Here is a 7,410-nt window from a genome sequence, read left to right as displayed (position 1 = left end):
CTGCTTCATTATCTGAAGCAAAGAGCATACTCCATCACGACTTGTTCTGGAGAGATCAGAACAAGTCCGGCTCCGCTTCCCATTGCGTTGGAAGACCTGTCCACGTATAGGGTCTAGGTGAGGAGGTCAGCCTGGGTACGATCGCCATTTGTGTTTGGATCGGACGCGGTTGATATAGCGTCGGCGCGGGGCGGATCTTCCGCTGTGGTGGTGAACTCACAGATGAAGTCTGACATGGCCTGGCCCTTGATGGCCATTCTGGGACGGTAGGTGATGTCAAACTCGCCGAGCTCGATTGACCACTTGATGAGCCGACCCGAAGTCTCGGGTTTGGCCAGGATTTGTTTGAGTGGCTGATCAGTCAAGACGACGATTGAGTGAGCTTGGAAGTAAGGCCTCATTTTTCGACCCGAACTGACCAGGGCGAGGCCATCTTCTCAAATTTTGGATACCTGGTCTCGGCGTCGGCGAGAGCTCAGCTCGTGTAGAAGACCGGATGCTATACCACGCCGACCTCTTTTACCAAAACTGAGCTGAGAGCCGAGTCGGAAACGGATAGGTAGAGAAAGAGCTCTTCACCTTCCTCTGGTTTGGATAAGATGGGAGGTTCCCCCATATGCCTTTTCAGATCTTGAAAGGCCTGCTCGCATTGGGGGTCCATTCTATGCTCTTCCCTGCTCCCTTCAAAGCTTTGAAGAAGGGGAGGCACCGGTCAGTGGATTTTGAGATGAACCGGTTCAGGGTGGCGACTCTTCCAGTCAGACTCTGGATTTCCTTGCGTGTCTTTGGGGACTTCATGTTAATCAGGGCTTGGATTTTCTCTAGATTGGCCTCGATCCCCCGTTGGCTGACCAGGTAGCCAAGGAACTTCCCTGACCGAACCCCAAAGATACATTTGGCTGGGTTCAGTCGCATCTGATACTCCTTTAGGACTCCGAACATGTCTGAGAGGTCCTTGACGTGGTCATCCGTCTTGACGCTTTTAACCAGCATGTCGTCCACATAGACTTCGACCGATTTTCCTTTGGAAGATCTAAACATGTGGTTGACCAGCCTTTGGTAGGTGGCTCCAGCATTTTTGAGGCCGAAGGGCATGACTTTGTAGCAGTACATGCCGTGATCGATTATGAAGGATGTGTTCTCTTGATCAGGTTTGTGCATGAGGATCTGGTTGTACCCAGAATAGGCGTCCATGAAGCTAAGGAGCTTGTGTCCCGCCGTCGCGTCGACAAGTTGATCTATCCTGGGTAGAGGGAAACTGTCCTTGGGACATGCCTTGTTGAGATCGGTGAAGTCCACGCACATCCTCCACGAAGGTTGATAGGGATTCGTGATAGGGATTCGTGAGCGTTGGCCGCCTGCCTGACGTGCTATTTCTGGGATCGATTCGAACTTCCCACGAAGGTTGGGCCTCCGCCGATTGATCCGATGGTGGCGTCCCGGACGTCAACGGTGTTGGTGGGCTTCTTCAGCGCGGCCTTGGGCACTCTCGGCCCGCCGGTCAGGAATTGATTAATCTTACCCGCCCGGGCAAGAGTCTCAATTTCGTCGCGGAGGGCATAGCAGTCACTTGTGACGTGGGGGTGGTCCCTTGATCTCCCTTTCAGCTGGGAGTTGATCCTTGACCTTGGAGAAGATTGTCTCCAGAATGGCATTGAGAGGAGTGTACTCCGTGTACTGGACGAACTTGGGCCCCTTGCCCAGAAGTTGGCGCGGTTCCTCAATCCGGGACTTCTTGGTTTGGACCTGAGGCTTAGAGCTTGCGACTTCCCCCTTCTTCCTTTTGGCCGAGGTCGGCTTGGAATTCAAGGCCTCCACCTGAGCATCCCATTCTTCTGCTCACGCCCATTTGGTGGCTTCGGCAGAAAGCTCGTCATAGGTGGAAGGAGGGTTCCTCATCAGATGGGAGCGAAGTCCCTCGGCGAGCAGACCATGCATAAGAGCATTCTTAGCCGATCTGTTGTCGCAATCATCACACTTCGTATATTCAATGTTGAAGCGGATCAGATAAGTCTTGAGACTCTCTCCTTCCTGTTGTTTGATGAGAGACATATCGTTCAAGTTGTAGAGTCATTCGGATACAACCCGATATCTCGTCAGAAAGGCCCTCTGGTGGTCGGAGAAAGAGTATGGAATTCGGCTGGAGAGTTCGAAACCATCCCCGCACCGATCCTTCAAGGTTGAAGGGAAGATTCTGCACTTCGTGGCTTCAGATGCCTGGCGGGCCTCCATAGCGTATCTGAAGCTGTCAAGATGATCATACGGGTCCTTAGTCCCATCATACTGATCCATCTTGGGGGTTTGGTATCCCTGGAGACCTCAGCATTTGATGAGCGACATATCGTTCAAGTTGTAGAGTCGTTCGGATACAACCTGATATCTCGTCAGAAAGGCCCTCCGGAGGTCGGAGAAAGAGTCTATGGAATTCGGCTGGAGAGTTGGAAACCATCCCCGCGGCCATCCCTTCGAGGTTGAAGGGAAGATTCTGCACTTCGTGGCTTCAGATGTCTGGCGGGCCTCCATAGCGTATATGAAGCTGTTAAGATGATCATAGGGGTCCTTAGTCCCATCATACTGATCCATCTTGGGGGGTTTGGTATCCCTGGAGACCTCAGCATCCATGATCCTGTTGGTGTATGGGAGGGGGAGTTCTGCCGAGGTACCCCCTGGAAAACTCGACCTGGCCGAGCCGATCGTGGACACTCCGAATTTGGTTTTGGACCAAAGTTCGGACTAGATTTTTCACATCGGGTGTGGTCGACTCAGCCGCAGTCTCCCCCGTGCGCTCGGTTCGGTCGCCAAGCCTCTCGCTTACCGGCTGACGAGCGATTCTCTCACTTGCCGGACGTCGGTCGGACATGACCATGGTGGTCCCAGCCGATCACCTGCGGATCATCTCCCTGAACGAGTTCCCGACGTGGAGGGGTCCTGGCTGACGACAGGGCCGAGCCTGCTTCTGATTGGAACCCTGGGTTCGGTCGATCCAGTTGAGTTGACACCCCCTAACTTGGATCGGACTGGAGGTCTTTGATACGTCATTGGTTCGGCTCGGCTTCCCCCCCAAGCCCTCGGGAGAGTGTTTTCTGAAGGCCGCCTGCTTTCGCTAAAGAAGACGGTGGGCGTTCAAGAACTCGGCTTGTTCGGCCGGAGGCATGTCCTCGAAGCCTGGGAAGGTGCAATCTACGTCCTGCCGAGCAGATTGATCGTCCACATCGGCCAGAGTGCTCCGCCGAGAAGGAGATGGTGAAAAAACCTCATGCTCGGTTCGGGTCTGACGCGATCGGAAACCCGACCTCCCGCTGTTCTCGAGCTAAGCGCGATGACGCGCAAGTTCCTCAGCCAGTTCGGTCTGTTTGGCAAGCAGCTCATTATTCTGCTTGAGAAGTGCGTTCTCAGCGGCTAGGTGTCGTTGGTTCTCCCTAAGGAGTTTGTGAGCAGCCCTGATCTTTGAAGGGCCTTTGGATTTTGCTGCTCTGAGAAGTTGTGCTCCCCTCGTCTTCCCAGGTGTCTAAGGCTGATGTTGTTCATCATTCTGGGACGCTCCTGAAGAAGAACTGCTGTCACGAAAGATTGTAGTCATGATGACTTGTTTGAAGGAAGAACTTAGCACTTGTGGTGGTGAACACAATGGCTGAAGACGATCTTCCCACAGACGGTGCCAATCTGTTGATGCAAATTTCCGTAAAATAGATGCAACAACTTAGGAATGGTGACTTGGCTGATCTGAAGCCTTGCTGGATGATGACGTGTGATCTTCCTATATGAAAAACAAGATCAAAGGAGATGGACCGGTGTGGTACCAGCCAAACACACTCCGATGGTGAAGTCAGTGATGTGTGTTTGATGATGCTTGAATGTAAGTGAGGAAGAACAAGGGATGAACTTGGGATGAACTTGGGAGAGTGGGAAGAACAAGGCAAATGTTCTGGGTTTTATTCTCAGCAAGTTGGGTATGCTTTTTGTGAGTGAAGGTATATTTAAGTGTTTGTGTGATGATAGAAAACTGGGTAAATTTGTGCATACTAGTTGGTATATATAGGCAAAGGAAATTGTGAGAAGTAAGTTACCTGCATGTGGTTGACTGGTTGAGAATGATCCACACGTTCGGTCGTGAACAGTGGCATGCACAGCTGCCCACCTCCCTTGCATTCAATGCTACATTGAATGCAAGTATGGAAGGTTCAGGTGAACTGCCTCAACAGTTATGAATGTGAGCTGGGAAGTCTCATTTGTTAGAAGATCCTGTCAGGTGCATTTAAGTATGGCGGTTCGTCCCAACGTGATCTTTCCTGGGAATGGCGGCGGGAAGCCGAGCCAACCCGAACACATGTCCTTATGCGCACACATGAAGTCCATGCGTGATCGGATCGGGCATAGACTTTCGAACCGAGCCGATCCAGTAAGTAAAGATCCCTCCGAGTCGTAGCTGGGTGTGACTCGAGTCCGAAAAGATGCTCCCTCAGCGCCGAGCCGAGCCGAACCGAGATGACCAAGGAAAGATGAGCACTCAATCCTTTGGAAGATCCTCGGTTCGGGTCAGACCAAGCACGAAGGGCTCGCCATGATGACACGATCTGAGCTGACAGAGGAAGTGCCGAGCTGCGTGATGATGTGGAGGTCAAAGTTTGACCACTGAGAAGTCAAACATCGAAGTTGGATCTGACCGGCCACGTGTCCAGCTATGATTGGCTATTGGATCGGTGTGAGTTTATCCACAAACAGAAAGGATGAGATTAATAAAAAATAGTTGAGTGGGTTTCGGTTTATGGAAAAGCAAAGAGAGAGAGAATAGTGCTTGGTTAGTAAGCATCTCATGTACTTACAACAATTCTGAAATGAATTGATGATCACGTGGGGTCGTGAGGTACTTAAAGTCAATCACTTGGTTTGGCTCCAAGCTTCCATAGAATTCTTGCAATTTCTCCAACTTTCACGTGGCTTCCAACCTTGCCACCAACTGCCACTTATCCTTTTTGGTTGACAATCTTCAATCAAAAGATCTAAATGAATACTTGAGGGGGTATTTAATAACAAAGCTAAGCAATCATCCCACACTTGCACATCATTGTCCACTTACCACCACTTGCTTCCACAAGTCCAGCCAACAACCCCGCCACATGTCTTCATCCCAACCATTGGATCAAATCAAATTAATGGTTAAAATTAATCCACATGTCCAACTCCATTTTCTACACTATTTCAACTTCAACAAATAACCAAAAATACATCTGAGCTTCGAAAAATACTACGTACTCGTATTAATGAATACAAATTTCATATTGGCTCAAAACCAACTTTTGATCTCAGAACTTTTTGAAAATCAAACACGAAAATTTTCGGGATCTCACACACACTCTAGAAAATTCCTTCAAATGGTGAATAGGATCCTCACCATTCAACCCATGGAAGCTTGGCAATAGATGGATTGTACCACTCTTGATTTCAAAGTCATTCACCATGGTAGCATAACTAATGTGTGAGGGTTGCGCGGACAAGGATGGAGATGAATAATGGCTCAAAGGGTGGCACGGGTTGACTACATTGTTCTCATTGTTGTCACCCATACTGTCTTCTTCCCAACTTTCTTTCAAACTTGATTTGGATGAGCTAGGGATTGAAAGGCTTCTCGGACGCTTCTTTAATGCTTCAAGATCGGAACTCATAAACAAGTACCTAACACAAGCAACACACTCAATTAGTAGAAATTGACATTATTAAAACCTAACAAGTTAATATAAACAAAACTACTATTCTAACCTAATTCCAATGATAAGAAAAACCAATTCAATGACATTTAGCACCATTCCCCGGCAACGGTGCCAAAAACTTGTTGTTTTTTTCTTAGAACAAATTAAACAACTCAATTCTAAGTATACTCGCAAGTGCACGAATCATATTTATAGAAAAGGGTGCAAGTACAAGTGTTGAGCTCATTTCATATATAATTTTATCCTTAAATTCATACATTTTTGTCCATATCTTTTAGCATTTTTAGTATTTTACTTCTTATTTTAGTTATTTATTTATTTACTTGGTTTGATGGGTTTTCATTTTATTTTCTAGATTATATTAGGTTTGTATTTATTTTATTAGTTTTAATATTATGAATTTTTAATTTTATTAGTTTTATGTGTGTTTTGTAGGTTTGTGTAACAACCCGACCCAAATTTCTCGGAAATTTAAAATTTTTATTCTACTTTGTTCATTTTAAGAGATTTTCTAAGGAAACGAAATGTGAAAGACCTCGGAAATTTTTTTTCAAAGTTTTATTTTAAACATTTTGATAACTTACTTTAAGAATTTTGGGATTCATTTGGAAAATAAAAAGGGTTTTGGTTTAGTTTTTAATTTTTGTTTTAAACTGGGCTTGACCCAAAGTTGACTTTTAAAATAAATGAGTTTTTGATTTTGACCTTGGGCCCGTTGAATAGGTCTCGAGTCCACGAGTTCGTAGACACGAAGCACGCGTCAATCGGAGTTACAGTTTGAGAGTTATACGCGTTTGAAGTGAGGGGTAATTTTGTAAATTTACAAAGGTGGGTTTTAAATACCCAAAAGTCAGATTTTCTCACTATCTCACCTCTCTCCCCGTTTCTCTCTCTCTCTCTCTCTCTCTCTCTCTCTCTCTCTCTCTCTCGCGTGCGCGTCTCCCTCTCTCGCCGCCCCTGCCACCGGCACGTCAGGGCGCGTCTGGCGGCGGCTGGTGTCGGGCTTTGGCTCCCCGCCATCGCCGCCCTCTCCTCTCTCTACCCCCGGTCCCTGTTCAACCCATAAAAGCCCCGAAAACCCGAAACCCAGCCTAGACCCGATTGGAGCCTCGCCGTCGATCTGATTGTTCCGGCGAGATTTGGGTGGCCGGACCCATTGGGTCTTGTTCGTCTCACCACGGCGAGTTCATCTGTGGTGTCCTCCTGCTCCGATGATGCTCCACAATGGAGCAATGAGCTCGGGAAGTCCAAGTCAGCCGCCGGCTTCCGCCGTCGATTCCAGCATTTCCGGCGAGATTTGGCCGTCGACCCAGTTACGAAAATTTATCCTCTAGGTTGTGCCGTCGCTGCCCCCGTCGAAACTGCCACTTGTGGCGGCGGGTTGGGTGGTTTCTCTTGCTATTCAGCCTCCCCGGGACTCTTAGAGACAAAATCCAGGCTCCGTTGTGTTTTGGAGTATGCATATCCTCTGGACAACAATTCGTGGCCGATCTATTAAGGAAACCTTAAGCCGTGTCATGGTGGTTATCAGACGTGAGAAAGGATGTTTGGGAAGCTCGATTATGTGATTGGTCAGTTGCCGAACTTGGAATCGAATTAACAAGGTGGTTTAGATAATTACTTGGTGGATCGAGCCTCGTCTTTTGGCTATTTCTAGTGACGAACAAGAAGGGATCGTGAAATGGGAACGTATTTCCGGAAA

Source organism: Dryas octopetala, chromosome 5, assembly GCF_963921425.1.
Source record: "Dryas octopetala chromosome 5, drDryOcto1.1, whole genome shotgun sequence".
In the NCBI taxonomy this organism is placed as follows: domain Eukaryota; kingdom Viridiplantae; phylum Streptophyta; class Magnoliopsida; order Rosales; family Rosaceae; genus Dryas; species Dryas octopetala.
This window is presented reverse-complemented; position numbering follows the sequence as displayed.